General features: G+C 33.4%; 1 protein-coding gene across 1 annotated transcript in view; it reads left to right on the forward strand.

Moving 5' to 3' along the window:
• Nucleotides 1–576: 576 nt before the first annotated feature.
• sema3ab (sema domain, immunoglobulin domain (Ig), short basic domain, secreted, (semaphorin) 3Ab) overlaps nt 577–18,314 on the forward strand; it is a 219,544-nt gene continuing 201,806 nt past the window's right edge. Inside the window, exon 1 of the mRNA XM_088647165.1 lies at nt 577–775. The gene's annotated coding sequence lies outside the window, so the exon portion shown is untranslated. The remainder of the gene's footprint in view (nt 776–18,314) is intronic.

Raw genomic sequence — 18,314 nt, forward strand, 5'->3', positions numbered from 1 at the left:
GATGTAAGTGAGCAGTGTCTTTTGAAATTGGAAAAATTTAATCATCCAACTGTACTGAAATGCTTCAAGTATAATACTGTATGTAAAAATAATTTGTGGCAGTACAATAACAGTGAAAATGAGGATCCTTCTGCTTCCATCTCCCAACCTCTAGGATGTATTCAAAGACAGAATAATAAGAAATGTTCTCATACTACAGCAAAGCTAATTTAGGAATGTAAAGAGTATTTTCATGTTTATTGATTAATGAAAGATACATTTCCACACATTCAGCCGGCAAACACTTGGCAAGAGATATCAGATTTGCTTTGCGGGATTAGTGTCTTAGTGGTGCTTGGTAGCAAGTTTCTGTACAGAGTGTTAGACTGGTGTCAGATGCTATCACTTAAGAACTGCTAGCACCAAACAACTGCTAGATTGCTTCTACTTGGAGCCGCCTGGCTCCCCAATCTCGTACTGTATATCTACACAGTTTAAAATAGTGGCTTAAAAGAACCTTGTTTTTTATATTTTCTCCTCATCTTCAGACAGTGTCACCGTTGAACTTGCAATTCATCAGTGATTTGGGAACTGTGGTTTATGTGTGATGGGAGGGCTGGATTTTGAAGCCAAAAGAGAGAACAGGAATGCAATGCTACTTATTCATGCTGTCAGCTTCTCAATGTCCTACAGTATGATATGTTATAACCTTAAGGAGCCTTAAAGAGTTACATTCAGCAGTCTCTGATAATTCTGTACCACTGAGCCCGAGAAGTTTCCACAACAAATCATCAAGGTAAGAAGACTTATTTTTGCATATAATGATTAAAAGAAATCAGTCTTTTTAGGGTTTACATATAAATACATGAAGTTTTCATTGTGTGAAAGCTTTACGAAGAGGCTTTTAATAAGTATTATAATGTAATCAATTAAATCTAACTGTGACAATTATGTTTGTACATCTAAAGTACATCTAAAGAAAGAGAGGGAAATGCAAATGCATAAACACCATTTGGATACTTAAGATATAACTTAAGATCTGTTCTGGATAGAAAATGAAGCTTAATGAGTATTTGAATTTGTGCAGCATTTGAAGAATATTTAGTTGTTTCTGAACATAGTAAGAAATTAGCCTCTTCTTTGGTTTTCATATTTTCTAAATTAAAAAAGGCTTAAGTACATATGATCATGATGATAGCTGTTACCAATATTTAATGGATTATTTCACCAAACAATAAAGAAAAAAAATATTTAAGAAAGTATAGTCTAGTCTATCTTTATAGACATAAAAAATTAATTTAACAATATCATTGAACAATGCACAATGCATAAACCATTATCCACTGTGACTGTACCTAGTAGAATTGTGGGGGTGCACATTTTTATACCATGAGTCAAAACTAACTTATCTTGATACTGTAGCCATTTGGGATTTTTTTCGCATTATTATTTAGCAAAAAATGCTTTGAAGAAGAAGAATTTCAGGAGTCTGGGATTTCATGTTAAGAATAGTCCCAGGTGAAACTAGCACTGCAGCTGCTGACATAATGACAACCACTTTATCAAAGCCATGGATGGCCATGGGATATCTGCCAAACAAAAAGCTATAGCTTTCACACAAGCTACTCATTAAGTTAACTTGATAGTGATCCTGCTTTCAGACCACAATACATGTTTGAAATTAGTGTTTTTTTTATATCAAGATCAAACATTTGAAATATTTACTTATATATAATATTTAGTTTAATACTTTTCTTGCAATCCTCAGACACATCCCACAATGTACTCCTCAATTTATATATTTAATAAATCTTTAAGTTAGTTAATTCTCCAGCCCCATCCTTTTCAACTCAGTTGAAGTGTTATATTGCCAAAATGTAATAATAGAATAGATAGAAGTAGAAATTTAATTTCTACTTCTATCAATTTCCAACTTTTTTGGAAAAGGAACAATGTTATGGATTTTTTATATATTAAGATTAAACAAGCCATACCATATATTTTCTGTTATAATGTGAATGTTCCTTTCATCTATTTGATTACATTTACAAGAAAGTAAATTTAATTTTCCTGCCTGTATGTGAAGTAGCCACATCTTCCATGGGTTATTTGTTTGCGGTTAGTTGTGTTGCAAAATTAACAGAAGGTCAAGATGGAGATGGCTGGTTTTGGAGTTGTGAAAACATACTTGTTCAGGACAGTGTACAGTATGTCATTTTTGACAGCTCAGATATTTAGGCATTTACTGGTCTGATCCACAGAATGAATCTGAGTCTCATATTCCATCCACTGTGACTTTAGGTACTACTTGGGCATGTTGGACATGTCCTGCCAGATCAATTTGAATTCTCATGTAGAGCAATGACAGCAATGTAGAGAAAAATAAAAGTGTGAATTTTATTTTAAAGCTTATCTTACCTACAAAATAAGTAGTTCTATATGGTGATTGCTGGAAAGACATCTTGTAATAATTAAAGCAATACTATTTAAAATATCACAATAAAATAGGAAAAATAAATTGGTATATAATCCTTCTAAATCCTTATATTTTATTACATAGTATACACATTTTACAGTATCTATTTAGTATACACCTAAATAGTTGATTGCTAAAGTGTAATTGGCATAAACGTTACACAATCTTTGCATGTAACATTATCTGAATGACTAATGCAAAAAAGTTTTGAACTTCAGTTTTTAAATAATATTCTTCATATACAGTATATGGAGTGCATTAATATAATTACTGGATTGCCTGCTTAGTTCTATATATGTTGGTGTAAAAGGGTTGCATATACGTACAGTATGTTATAATGTATACTGTAAGTTTGATGTGGTATAGACGATTTCTGAGGTGTGAAGGTGGAAATTTGGATTTGTAGTGTATTGGAATTTCCTAAAGAGTCCATTAGGTCATTGTAGTTCCTGTCATGTGTTGAAGCTTTTTGCTGCTTTTCTTATATACAGTATGCTAGTTTAAGTGTAATTGTAAATTCTGCATTGCTGTTCAAGTTGGTTGGATCTATTAACTGAATGGAAATATGTGATGGCAGTTTCCATTTGTGTGAGGACTAATGTTGAATGTAATGCATTTGGATGGAATGCACTTGAGTAGTATACAAAAGAGCGTAAAAATGATTTATGTTTCTTCAGTGTTATTTTCTTTTTGTGTATTGTGTTTCTCTGTACTCAAATTGACACTCTGGGCTATCGAGTAAATCTAGTTTTTCAGATTATCTTTGATTACAATAAAGAATACATTCTGAATGGAATATGATTCTCATATTTTAATAAACTACAATAGTTTGATTTCTTTATTCATTTACTTTATTTTATTGTTAACTTATAACAATAATAAAAAGTATAAAAAATAAAAAGTATACAAATCTTTTAAATGACTGTGGTTGATGATGTTACAACTTTTATAAGTTTTTGAACTGCTGTTGTAATAACATGAAGACTACTTGTTATGATACCCTGATATGCTTGTACAGCAGTTCTGGCATTCTGGCTCTGTTTAGGCTTACTGAGTTAAAAAGATTCGAGTTTGGTTTATCACAATCATATATGTTTATCCTTGTTTCTGATTCTCTGTAAAATAATATTTCCCTGGCTCCAACTACAGTTTTTAGTGCTGCTAAAATATCCCTTTGTAAGGCATTATTGACAGCATACAACAATGGAGTACACTCATCTTTTTCAAGCATAAAGTCCCCTGACACCATTTAGTAATTTAGGCCCTTTTTATAAGTAGCAACTGGTGTTGAGACAAATTTTTTAGCTTTTAGTAGTGAGCAGTGAGTGATTTACTAAATTACTGTGGAGTTAAGCAGCCTTACGTTTTGTCATATTTTTGGATTGTCATTTGTCATACAGCACTTATCCAAGAACCATTTGTAATTTCTATGAGAAACAAATAGCAGTAAAGGAACACTTGCTGTTAACCACATAGGTCACATAGAGTGTCTCTACTTTCTTTGTTTCTAGTAACTTAAAATATACATATCTACTGTATAATCAGACTTTGTATGCGATTGTTGTATTTGTGTACTAAAAAACGTAATGTAGTTCAATGAAAATGTGTCAGTGTAACATAAACTTCAAATCTAATTTAAATACATTGGAAGCATTTGGCCGTATAGTACAATACGTACTAAATGTCTTTTAGTCTTTTGATAGAATTTGACTTTTGGGAAACAAAAATACAGAAACACATGCTTTTAATCTGTATTTCACCATTGTAACTGATGATAAACCAATATAAATACTGATTTGCTGTTGATACTGATCAATGCATATATTGATTGATGAAAACTAAATTGAAAGAAAGAAATGTTTCATTGTTTCATTAATATGGATCTCTAACCAGTATTAATATTGAATTGCTTGCTTATCTATCTTGTTGGGCACCATAAGTCTTAGATTTCAGTGATTTGTAAACTTTGTAGTCACGATGTTTCCATTAAAGGAAACACAATTGCCAAGATTCAGAGGCTGGAGCTCTATTGTGACAGAGTTTTATATTTGAGAAGTTGAAGGAAAATATTTTTTAGGAAACTTCATAATTTACAGTAATCTGTGTAGTCTCTAGTTAAGTTACTATGTAAAGTAGTGTATTACATCTGTAATGCATTATCCTCCAACTTCTAATTAATTAAATAATATAACCCTTCATACAACTACTTTACTTTAAAAGCAGCTTCTCCAGCACTATAAGGTAATCAGGTCTGAAACTTGTTTCTGCACTATCATAAGGCTTTAAAAGGCAGCTGATGGAATTGTCAAGATGCTTGTGCCATACTAAGCAATTGTTCAAAAAAGCAAAATTTTGATTAACATTCATGTAGAGGAAATACATCTAAATAGCAACCAGTGCAATGTGGGACCATGTAAAATAATTTGGCTTTACTGAATTATTCTCAAATAAACCCAGCAAAGCAGTACATGTTTCTGTTTACACAAAGATGTTTTTACTTACAGTATGCTTGTCAGTACATTGTTTCCTCTTTCCATTGCTTTCAGAACTACATCATTGAAATATCCAGTTCTGTACAAGTTTTGTATGTTGATATTTGTATTGATAAATGCATAGACAGATGCTGCATTCATGGCCAATTACAGCTTGTCAAACAACATTAGAAAGATTTCTGCCGACATGTTCGTTTTGCACCTCATGTTGTCCGTTATGCTTTTGTTAATAACTATTAGATATTTAAAAAAAAGTTTTTTTTCTTTTTTTAATGCTCTATGAAGACTCAATGTTACATATATACCAACTAAAGAACCACTTCCACTTCATTGTCTGTGTTCTAGGATGGTGTCTTCTCAGAATTGTCCATGCAATTCGAATTTCAGAATTCACAGCTGTCAATGCATCACCAATGTAGGGCTATACTGATCAAACTGAACTGTAGCAGTTCGATAGATAATACACAGTGATCTCTGAATATTCAACAATAGTCATGGTTATAAATGTACATATTTCTGAAGAACTAAACAAAAAATGAAGAGGCAATAACTTTGTCTATTTTTTGGCTATTAGCCTTTGTCTAATTGTGCTTGTTGTGTTCAATAGAGCAGTTTTCTGATTGTCCTTCACTAGACACAACAATTTTAAATGTAGTGCTGTTGTTTTTTTATCTATTCCTGTCTGAAAAGTATGTTTAATTAAAATCAATCTCACCATTCTGAAACTAAATAGTTAGTACATGTTTAAAATTGAATGGATACAATATAAATGTCCATATCTGAGGTGCACTAGCATAAATATACAGTACTTTAGAGTGTACTGTTTGGTTTTGCATTATTACTTTAGCCCTGCTTGTATCTTGCCAGGATAAAACCATATCCTTCATTTCATTCCAGTGCATATCAATGTGACTGAAATCAAGAGATTATTGTCTCTTTACACTTCAGCTTTTGTATTCTAACCAATTCTGCGGTTAACCCCAAAGCATGTTTGGAATTTGTATTATTAAAAAATAACCTTTCCCTTTTCTTCCTTTTTTTGGCTGATACGATATTATTCTGAATTCAAAGCTGAAGCCTGTTAACATTTACATTAATACTTTCATTTTATTTGAATTAGAAGCTTAACAGTAAGCCATGATCTAAAACTTGGTTATTGCAATAACTTGCTTAGCTTTTTTTTTCCATTGTAATCTCTTCTGATATAGGCTGATAAATACAGTATGTTGACATAAACTCCATCTAAACTGCCAAAGTATTAATGAGATCCAATAGTGATCAAATAGTTTGTTTTGGAATCATTTGAGCTTGAAATTTGTGCATAAAGATTTTTTTTTCTGAAGAATGGAATCAATCAATCAAGACCCATCAAGCTGCTTAAATGTAGTTTTCTGTAAGTACATTTGGTGAAACATGAGAAAAATAAACATTTTTATTGCACTAACAGAACATTTTTAGACATTTATGCCACCAAAAATAAACAATAATTAAAAAATTAGGGTGGTATGGTGGTGCAGTGGTTCCTCAAACTGCGGGTGCTCTGGTTTCAATTCTGGACCTGGGCTGCTATCTGTGTGAAGTCTGTATGTTCTCTCTATGTTTTGAATGTTTTTTCGCCAGGTTTCCTACCACTGTCCAAAAACATACAGGTATGTTAACAGACTTCTGGGATAATTGTCCCTACTGTGATTGTGCGCATGTGTGTGTCTGTGTGCCTTTCGATGGACTGATGTCCTGTTCAGACTGTATCCAGTCTTGTACGCATTGATTGCTGGGAATGGCTCTGGAGGGATAGATATAAACAGTTAAATGAAATAGAGTCCTGAATTATTGTACATATTTACATATTGACCAAGAGTGCCAACTCATAACATTTGTTACATTTTTACAGTCTCTCAGTATATCATGCTTTATTTTGTTTTTACACATACAGGTAAAGATTAGAAAGTATTATTGTATTTGAATCTATCTAAAACATACACATTTCTAAATCTCAAAATAGTTAAACATCAGATTTCATACACCTTAAATGCTGCATTTTGGTTTCTTTTTTGTGCAAAGCTAAAAAGTGTCCTTCTTGAATGGTCAAAGATATTAGATGATTTTGAAATTTTAGAGATTTCAATAAACCAGATATGATCAGTTCACTTTGTTTACAAATGTGTTGTAGACAAATATGTTTTGAATGTAAACATACAGTGTGTATGTTTTTAAAGCCAGAGTGATTTTATCACCGATGAATCTTCAAAACAGTTCACTATCTGAAAGTATTATTATCAAACAGTAAAAGATGACATCCGTTGCACATATTTGAAAATTTGAAAATCTAAAATATGAAAGAATAAAAATGAAATAGTGATATTGGATTTTTATTTTCTCTAATAGAGTTTAAAGCTTTATATTACACCAGTCAGTGTCATTATTCCTGCCAATCAGCTTCCAGAATGCTACACAAAAATATGTCTCTAATGGAATAGTGATTTTGCATGAGAAACTATATTCTAAGTGGAAAGAATTACAGAGAATAATGCAAAACAGAACCAGTTAAATATACCACAAGTAAGATGTTTAATAACAGAATGCAGATGTATATTATCCCCTTAAACAACTAGCCTTCTGAGCAGTTTACACATCATTGTGTTGATATTTTCCATGATACATCGCACTTTAATATAAAGAGAGAGCATTGAGAAAAAAAAAGATAAATTTGGGTTATTTTTCTCTTACTTGAGTAAAGTTAGAATTATTGCTACCAAGTTGCATTGGTATCATAAGTATTATGTTTATATATTGTATAGTATAGTAACTCCTGATATTCTCAATATAATCTGTAAAAAAAATGACCGCATTACAAACCACAGAGCAACATGATGTATGGGCCCCTTCAATTCAGAATGGCAGCTTGGTCTGTTATTTAGTTTGCCTATAATATAATAATAATAATAATTGCTTACACTTATATAGCGCTTTTCTGGACACTCCACTCAAAGCGCTTTACAGGTAATGGGGTCTCCCCTCCACCTGGATGATGCGACGGCAGCCATAGTGCGCCAGAACGCTCACCACACATCAGCTATTAGTGGGGAGGAGAGCAGAGAGTAATGAAGCCAATTCATAGATGGGGATTATTATTATTAGGAGGCCATGATTGGTTAAGGCCAATGGGAAATTTGGCCAGGACGCCGGGGTTACACCCCTACTCTTTTCGAGAAACGCCCTGGGATTTTTAATGACCACAGAGAGTCAGGACCTCGGTTTTACGTCTCATCCGAAGGACGGCACCTGTTTACAGTATAGTGTCCCCATCACTATACTGGGGCATTAGGACCCACGTGGACCACAGGGTGAGCGCCCCCTGCTGGCCCCACTAACACCTCTTCCAGCAGCAACCTTAGTTTTTCCCAGGAGGTCTCCCATCCAGGTACTGACCAGGCTCACACCTGCTTAGCTTCAGTGGGTTGCCAGTTGTGAGTTGCAGGGTGATATGGCTGCTATATACAGCTAGTAAAGGTTATAAATAAAAAATGTAATGAATAGCATTACAATTAAAGCATGCAAATGCCACCTTTGGTCAGAAGAACTTTTAAAATGATCTATTGCAAGAAATTCTTGAAATGGGCTAATAATTCATTTTCATTACAGTGAGGAAGTCATTAATGTACAGCATTTCAGAGATGGAACAAATGTAAAGGCTCATGGCCAAATTAAACTTAATTGTTTATTAGCTTTTTAAAAATTATTTTAAGTGGTACACATGAAGGTGCTTGAATAACTACAGTAAACTTAATGGTAATTGATTTGTGCAATCCAATCAAAGAATAAGAACTAATGTTTCCTAAATAAATCGGTGCAGATCAAGTTTAAATATCCACACAGCAAACTACAGTAAATGGTTGACCTTGGAAAGGTCACTGTAGAAAGCATAGAAACCTGATGAGGTCCAGTTCTAGAAAAGCCAACTTGTATTTTGTCTATACTGTAAATTGGATATACTGTAAGTATGCAAAATAATATTTGGTAATATTATGGATACAGCATATGAGAGATTAAATCCATAATCCATTTCCAATGTCTAATTAACCAGGCAAGCAATGGGCACAAGGCAGGATACACCCTAGAAGGACACACACTCACTCACACCACGGCCAATTTTATAGAAGACAATTAACCTTCCAATATGTCTTTGGACTATGAAAAGAAACCGGAGTACCCAGAGAAAACACACATTAACATGGGAAGACCAAAAAAAAAAAAACCCATGCAGATAGCACCCCAATTATTGAACCCAGGGTCCCAGTGTTGTGAGGCAGCAATATGAACCACTGCTCCACCATGCCATCCTTTTGTTGTCTTACAATCAGAGCCATTAAAAAAATGCTCTTGTACAGTAACATATCCACATAATTTACTATAAACAAACCTCAATGTCTGAAGAGTAGAAATACACTTTGGACTAACATGGTTTGTATCAGGCTTGTTCTTTCCTGAATGCTTTTCCAAGTTATTTTTCCTTAAGATAAATATTCTTGCAGGACTAGATGTTATTGCATTCAAAATTTGGCCTATGGTTTCACTGTCGCTAAGATTGAACTACTTAATGCTAATTTATGTCAGTAAGTCTACGGCTCTTGCTAATCAGGGATTGTGAAACTACCCCTGGAGTGTACTAGTATACTTTATTCATGATTAAACTTAATTAAAGATGGCCTTGTACACATTTTGAGACAAAAAATCAAATTAAGGATAATGGGAATAATTCAATATAAATGGTTAGTATACTTGGTAAAATGAATAAGCGATATTGCTTCACTGGAACACAATTCAATTAGAAATTATAAATTGCTGATTTACTGAATTAATTATACTGTAGTTGGTGCAATGAGAAAAATTGTCAGAAACATTAAATATAGGTTATACAAAAGTGACGAGGTTGTGTCGCTGGTACCAGAATTTCCATTCATCTGTTTTCTTTTTTTATACGCTTTGTGTTCCTAATTTAGAGTTCAAAGGCTCATAGAAAATACTTTTTTTTTACTGTGGTTCTTATCAGTACAATACGGGAAAAACACTTTCATGCATTTAACAAAAAATCAAACCAGCTGTGAAGAAAACCGAATTAAACTTGTGACCTCTTAATTAAAACCATGGTCTGTCTCACATTACATGCATGTTGAAAATCATGAGCCAATTTAGAAACCTTTTTCACCTTTTCATAAACCATAGTATAGTCCTCTGAAAGGTGGGTTAGCCTGGAGCTAATTAATATAAGCCAGTGTATTATTTTATGTTTTCCCATGCAGAACCTTTTTCAATAATAATAATGCTCTTTACTTGAAACAGGTTACAGAAATCTGGAAGCAGATACAATTTAGCAGAAAATGCCTGTGTAGTGTCAGGACCATAAAAATAATACATCATGGAAAAAAAAGGATTTCTGTTTGTACTCCATTGAATGGTTGAGTGACTGACGCATATTAATTAATTTCCTGCTATTCTTCAGCAGATAACCTTATCTTCTAAAAAATGTTGAAGAGTGCTAATGAATTGCTTTAAAACATTGTGCAAGTTCTATATATCTGTCTTTTTTCTAAGAAACCTGGACAGTTGGAGATAGTATATGTTGTCTGAATAATCAATCACAGCAGTACTTCCAATGTAATCATTTTACTGCTATATTAGCTCAATTAAGAAAATCTGTTGTGTCGAACATTTTATACTAAGGGATTTTTTACCACCAGACAAATGAGTATTCTATGAGTATTGGAATTTTGACTGCCTTGTTGGCAATGGAAGATTTTTTTTCACTTTTCGTCTTCTGTGTACTACTGTATATTAAAACTCTGCTTTGCTATCAATACCATATTTGTCATTTTTCTACATTGTTAAGAAAAAGGGTTAAAAAGAAAATGTAATAATTTGTATCATGTATCTTTTTAGAAAAGCTTACATGCTTAATTTATACTCTGTCACAACAAACATCATCCTTAACTCTTCAGCTTTCCTAAAAGAAATGAGGACTGTTTGAAGTGTAGTCAGACATATGGAACAATTTCCTCATCAGTGTCTTATAGATATTTTTAAAAAGGAAATGATTGTGAGCTCAGGGATGCCAAAATATTACTAATCCAGCGATCAGAGTTACGAATTGACCAAAGCAATGAATATAACAATAATGGATAATGATGGCTATCATGATCATTCCTGAATTTATCCCCCTGTGTTTCCAATCCACTTTAAAAAGAGGAACAGTGATGGTAAATTGAGGTATCTGTGTTTTTTTGTTCATCCCATTTCATTGCTAAAGCAGAGTACTTTTCTGCCAGTAACTTGAACCATATGGCCATCCTTTTGATGTGTCCTCAGTGTTAGTTAAGGAGTCATGGCTTTCCGTTTCTCCACCTGAATGCGATATGAAGCAGACTTCCTTCACTGGCCCAACTGCTTATAGCACATAATGGATGGGCTTTTTGACAGATTGTGTATGGAAGATGTACCAGAGGAAATAAAAACGTTAGCCTAAAAATAGTCATAACTGAAAAATGTTAGTTTTAAGTGCTGCAGATTGGTTTTATAAACGTTAACCTTTCAGAAAGGATACATACAGTTCAGTAGTTTATGGGAACATTTTCATGTCAAAGTTATTGTTATGATTCTCTCAAAATGCAATAAATTTAACCTTTACTTGTTTTATAAAAAATAATTAACCCCCACTGTATTTCCAATCTCTTTGTGAAACTAACGATATCCTTTGGGAGGTAGTTTGAAACAATGAACAATTTCAAAGAAGTAATGTTTATCCAGTTATAGGCATCAGCTTTTTAATCTTTCCACAATAAATTGTGAGTTTCACATATGGCAGTGTGGGGGTTTTTTTCTTCAGAGTTTGATTTAAATTTCATGAGCGCCTGTAAAAAAGTCAAAGTGTGCGGATGTTTATATTTTGGTTTGTACAGTCCTAGGCCAACACCATTTATAATATAGAACATGTAAAGGTTCATTCCACGTGGAGAAGGAAAGAGACACAATGTTTGTCACACCTGAAAGAGACTCCATAGTTGAAATGCTGCATCTTTTTTTCTTTTCAACATGGAATAAACCTGTACATGTTCCATTTGCAGCCTACGCATACTCATGCAGTTACTTATTTGTACTTCAGTTTATGATATGCCGAAGGCAATTTAATTCAGTTTATATCTGTGGTAGAAGGAATATGAGTTACATACATAAAGTTGTCTTTAGTTAACTTAAGTACAAAGAGAATTTGAGCCAATTGATATATTTTCCCCTTAATTACTCATTATTAAGCTATTAGGATAATATTCAGTCTTAGAAGTCCCTATTTTTCAAGTCTGTATGTGTAAATGAAACATATAAAATTAAAAATAAGTGTTTAAAAAAGTAAATGTAACATCCGAAGAAAGGTCAGAAAATAGTTTCTTGAGCCAAAGATATTTGTTTTCATAAAAATACAACATATCAATTTAATTTCATTATTGTTAATTATTTTTGTGCGTGGCTGTCATTTATTTTCTGATTTAAAAGTTACTATAATTTGTTTTACATTTGCAAGAAACAGTAGCACTAAAGGATAAAAACTGTATTAAAGTAGTTTTCAGAGAATTGATATGGCTAATGGATGTAAACCTAAGTCATAGGTCCAGTAGTATGCATCAAGGTTTGTTCCTGTTGATTGGATGTGGAGTAATAAAGGGCGTTCATTAATGAGTCTTAATATTTCACTGTCTACTTCTCTCTTCGGAGGTGTTATCAAAACTTCATTTTCTGAAAGATGTTGTTTGAGACAGCAAACTAATCAAGATGTATTATGCTATTATAATGTTCTATTTTGTACCGTAACTAGAAGACAAGGCAACATTTCATGTCATTCTCCGGAGACATTTTTCCATGTGAGCATTACCACTGACAAGCTGATGTGCCTTAATTTCCCAGAATCCGTCATATTCATTTAATTTGGTAGACAAGCCTTCACTTCTGAGAAATGGACATCAATTTGTTCCCTTCTTTCTGGATGTCAATCTGGATGTCAATCTGTTTTTTTTATTTTCTCTACTGAAAATAGGTAAAACTTCAGTTAATAGTATCGTTATCTGTTTGATGAGTTTAATCCCAGCAATGGTGTACTGAGATTCAGAGACATGTAAACCAAAAACCAAAACAGGACAATGAAGAATAAGCCAGAGTTGTGTGTTTTAAAAAGCATAAATCATTACACATTACAAAATCTACATTTTTTTTCTTTTGATCTTTTTCTCATTCTTACAGCTAATAAAACACCAAAAAACAAAACTCAGCAAAATATAAGAATTGAATGGACCGAACAAAACTGTAAACTTAACTGGTGAATAATGAAGCTAAAATTCTCATAACTTAGTGGTTCTCTTTCTCACAAAATAATTTTTAAGTGGATAGCTAAATTATCTTACATTTTTCTAAGTGAAAATGTTTAATCTTGATGTGATTATAAAAATACAGGGAAAAATAGGGGCATTTACAAAATTCTAAACTCCAGTTGAAGTTTACCCCAGTCCTTCTAATCCATGAACTTTTCCATTTTAACCAGACCATAATGCAATCATTGAACTAATTGTTGGGCTAATTTTCCAAAATTAAAGTTTCTTCCAGGAATTTATCATTGTGGATTTACTAACACATTCAGTATGAAGCCTTTAAGAATTAGTTTTACAACAACAGAAGAACAATAAAGGATGAAATAAAATGTTTACAACATAATAACTGAAAACATCTCAGCAATGGAAAGAATATGGCTGATATCTATCCATTCTTTTTCAAATTGCTTCTCAGTTGCCTGCTGGGATGGGTTTCAGGGGAGCCAGAGCCAAACCTAGCAGGCAATGAGTGCAAGACAGGATACACCCTAGACAGAATGCCAGTCCATCACAGGACACACACAGACACAGATATGCACACACTAACACCAGGACCAATTATCCCAGAAGACAATTAACTTACTGTACCAGTATGTGTTTGAACTGAGAGAGGAAACCATAGCACCCAGGAGAAACCCATATGAACATGGAGAGAACAGTACAAACTCTGTGCAGAAAGCACCTCAGGTCCAAAATTGGACCCAGGGCTGCAGTGCTGCAAGGCAGCAATGCTAACCACTGCACCACTGATATATTAAATGAAAATTTAACTCAGGACAAATCAACATCATACGTAAAGGGGCAAAGTTCTATATTAAATGGTATGAGCTTAGAAGTGGCGGATAGTATTATAAACATTCTACTTAGGGAAACAAGATATTTGTTTAATACAACGACATCTCTTTTAGTCTCCGATGTAATGCCCATTCATTGAAATTGTAACAACCCTGAACCAAAAAATAGACCAATAAGTCTGTAAGTCTGACCAATAAGTATTTGTAAGGATATAAGGTTAAACTCAAATAGATGATCATATTAATGGAAATAAGATCCATGGGTGTATTCAACACAGTATTAGAAAAGGCAGCACTTGGTTCACTCATGTCTTAGAGTTCTTTGAACAAACAAAATAATAATGGGCACACAGAACAGAACATATGGTGTGTTTGCAGAAGATTTTTGATACACTTATTCTTAAAGGATTAATTTTTAGAATACTAAGAGTAGACAATAAAGGTATTGTGTGTATTAGACAGTATAGTGTATTGAACATGGTTCAAAAATTGCATTACCTTCTTGAAACCTCATTGTAGAATTCTGGCATAACAGAAGACCCGGTCTTGTGACGCAGAGGAATTTGCCGCTCTCTAGAGAGTGGTGATGTGTGGCTCTGGGCCCACTAATAACTGTGATCGAATTCCAGCAGGGATGGAGTAGAGCTGCAGTTGTCATTCCTACTGTGCAGAATTTTCCCGTGGTAGAAGACCTGATCTCTTGGCACAGTGAAGCTCATTGCTCTCTAGGGAGTGGTGCTGTGTGGCTTTGGGCCCAATCGTAATTGTGATCAAATTGCAGCAGGGACAGACCAGAGCCGCACTTGTCACTGGTACTGCGTAGTATTCTCTCATAGAGGCAGCCAGTTAGGGTGTGGGAGAGTGGGTATGCTCTTAACCCTGAGAGCAATTGTGATTGAATCCTGCCTAAGGCAGAGCAAAACTACATACATTAAACCATTGCTATTCCAAATTGAAGAAAATACTCTTGTGAAAGACATTCAATTGTATGTCGGCACATAATTTAGATTATTGTGGGCCATGAAATGGTAAATGAAATCTTAGAATATATAGAGTAAAGCACATAATTTTAATAATGGGATATTTTCAAATTGAATTTATACAATGTACTGTTAATATCTACTTATTAAAACAATTCTGTACTATTTTAGTCAGTATGTCAAAAATTATGTTGTTGCTCAATTCTTCAATAATCAGTCCAGAGAAGAGGAACCAGAGATATTTCTTGATTCAAAAGGAATATCTTATTCATACAAGATAAAATAACTAAATCTCTTTAGTCTTGAATAGTGAGGACTATTAGAGGAACTGATTTTTCAGTTTAATTTACAGTTAACCCTATAAATTCAGAGGTGAAACATGCATTATTGAAACAACATAATCATAGAATAAGATACTGGCAGGATAAGATCCTCAAATTAATTGGCTACCAGCAACCAAATTTGCTAATTGGGTCAAATAGCCTCCTCTCACTTGTAACCAGTCTTATTTTCTTACAGTCTACAGTTGCAATTCACTGGAAAAGGGTGGCTACTCCCAGCACTGTTGAATGTTGTTTTGTTTTCTTTATAAAAAAGAAAGTGTATGAGAAAATATAAACAAACAAATAATATAACATTTTACACTCTTAATCTTCTTATGTTACCTACCTCTTTTTAATTTGGAATAGTCATATATTTACAGTATCTTTGCTGTACAACTATTTACAACCTTATAGTTGCTATTCCTATACTGTACTGAGAAAATGAAGACCTGTAAATGTCCTCTGACATGCCCACTTGCTAGTGCCATTTATCTTCAGACAGTGTGAGCTCCACTACACCTTAAAGGAGAATTAGCATTGACTGAAGTAATAGTGTATCTCTCACTAATGTCTTTGAAAGCTTTCAGACATTTGACATGTTTAAGGTGTCATTAATTTGCAGAAAGGCATAAAGGTCTTTGCTGTTTATTGCCCCCCTCCATACCACTGGCATATATTTTTATATCAATGGCACAACTTAATATAAACAATTATATTTCTTCCTACCTACCAAAGGTTGCAAAGTACATTTTGTTCGGAAATATTGGTAGACCTTCATTATAGAGGCAATATATTTATGTATGAATCTCTTACAACATCTAAGAACATTGACAGAATGTTAATAACTTGGTAGTGAGTGAACTTCATAAATTACATGATTATGAAGTCAGACATTTAGCATTTATATTTAATTCATGGCTTTTTTAACGTCAATAACTGTTTTTAAAACAATTATAAAATGTCATTGGTACCTTCTAGCACAACATCTTACTGAAGTATCAGTTTCAGGGTATCTGTGTACAGTATCACATCACCTATTACATTGTGCAGAGCTTCAGTGTTTTCTAAATGTTCTCTAAATGTAGTTTTAATTGAAACTGTTTTTACTGTTTTGTGCCCATTTGCTGCTGATTTAAGCTCTGGCTCCCCCATGACCCTGTATTGGACAAAGTGGTTAGAGAATGGAGGGATGGATTATAGAAGATAGTCTTTGAAGATAAAGGATACAGGATATTTTCATACACAATACAAACCATAGAAAATGTACCTTGAGCTTTCAAAAAAAGGTGTTATAGTATTTTGATCTGTACTACTCTTAAAAGTAGTGTTCTTTTCCAGGATACATAGAAAAAATTATGGATAGATTAAACCCTGTCATGGCTTCTGATGAATGATAAATTCTTAAATTTAAATTTATAGGAATTAACAGTTTTATTTAACACATAATATGCTGTGTTTAGATTTGGATTTGGCTTTAGATGTGTTTCCAGGTAAGATGCAGTAAAATAAAGAGTCAAATATAAAGTGAAGTGCTGGAGATAGACATCACACAAAGAGATGTCCCACAGATTTTGCTGCTTGGATTGCTGCTCTCCAGGGTATTGCAATGACCTACAATAGATAAAGGTATCAACAGTATATTGGTACAAACAATATAAAAACTAAAGGTGAATAGTAGACAACAATGCAGTTAGAACAAAACAAAATGATTCAGATAATATTAATATGTGGAAAGATATATAGCAAAATAACTATGAAGTTATGACAAATATAAAGCATAACCATACCATAGGTGTGACAGAATTAAAAAATGCTTAAAAGTGCTCAAAGAGAAAAGCACTTTGGAGTTGTATTAGAGCCATATCTCTACGTATCTATCTAGGTAATACACAGATGTAAGGTGTAAACAATATTTGGATAGATTGCAAAAACTGCATAAGTGAAGAGAAGTTGTGCTGAAAGTGTACAATGCTCTATTTAGACCACGTCTAGACTAATGCATACACTTCTGGTCTCCATGGTATTTTTTTAAAATACAGAATTATCATTGTGTGGAATGAATGACTGGAACACACTGTGGAGGCAGAAATGCTGGGAGTTTTCATGTCTAGGCTTGAAGCAGTGATAGGATGATGACAACATTGAGCTGAAATGGCCTGATCTCACCATTGCCTTTTCCTGTGCTAACAGTATATTCTTGTGTACTGTATATATTGTAGTTCACAAAACAGTGCAACCATACATGGGATAGTACAGCAAATAACCAAAGCTTTAATTTATATGAATGTTATATTGTAATTTGTCAAATCTGAGTGTGCACAGTGCGATTTATTTAAGCTCTGTATTCCACATACTCTACATCATCTGTTTTTCAGATGACGCTATGCGCAAAAGGTAGGTTACCACTGCAACAAGCATGCCATATATGTGACAATGCATAATTCAAACCAAGGCTGTAACGTCCTTCACCATATTATGGTAGAACAAGGTTCATCATTATGAACTGGAAAGATCTACAGTTGTCAGTTCCAAATTGGAGGGTATACAAAAGACATGTATTGCCAATTCTATTTTTTTTTCATTTTTAAATGAAGCGTATTAAAAAGTCCATAAACATACTGTTCACAAGTCTCCTTAATGTGAAACTTTCAAATATGGTAAAGTAAATTGGATATCTGCCAAAAACAGATGATTAAATTAGCGTCAATTACATTTTTCTCCTGAAGACATTATTTTGCAATTTTCAAGAAAAAATGATCAAAGGCCTTTCATGAAACCTGTGCAATAAACATACAACAGATGTCCTATTTAGATTGGCACACATTACCGCCAAGCATAACTCATGCAGAATATATGCTAATG

Source organism: Lepisosteus platostomus, chromosome 9, assembly GCF_059453375.1.
Source record: "Lepisosteus platostomus isolate fLepPlt1 chromosome 9, fLepPlt1.hap1, whole genome shotgun sequence".
NCBI classification, from domain to species: domain Eukaryota; kingdom Metazoa; phylum Chordata; class Actinopteri; order Semionotiformes; family Lepisosteidae; genus Lepisosteus; species Lepisosteus platostomus.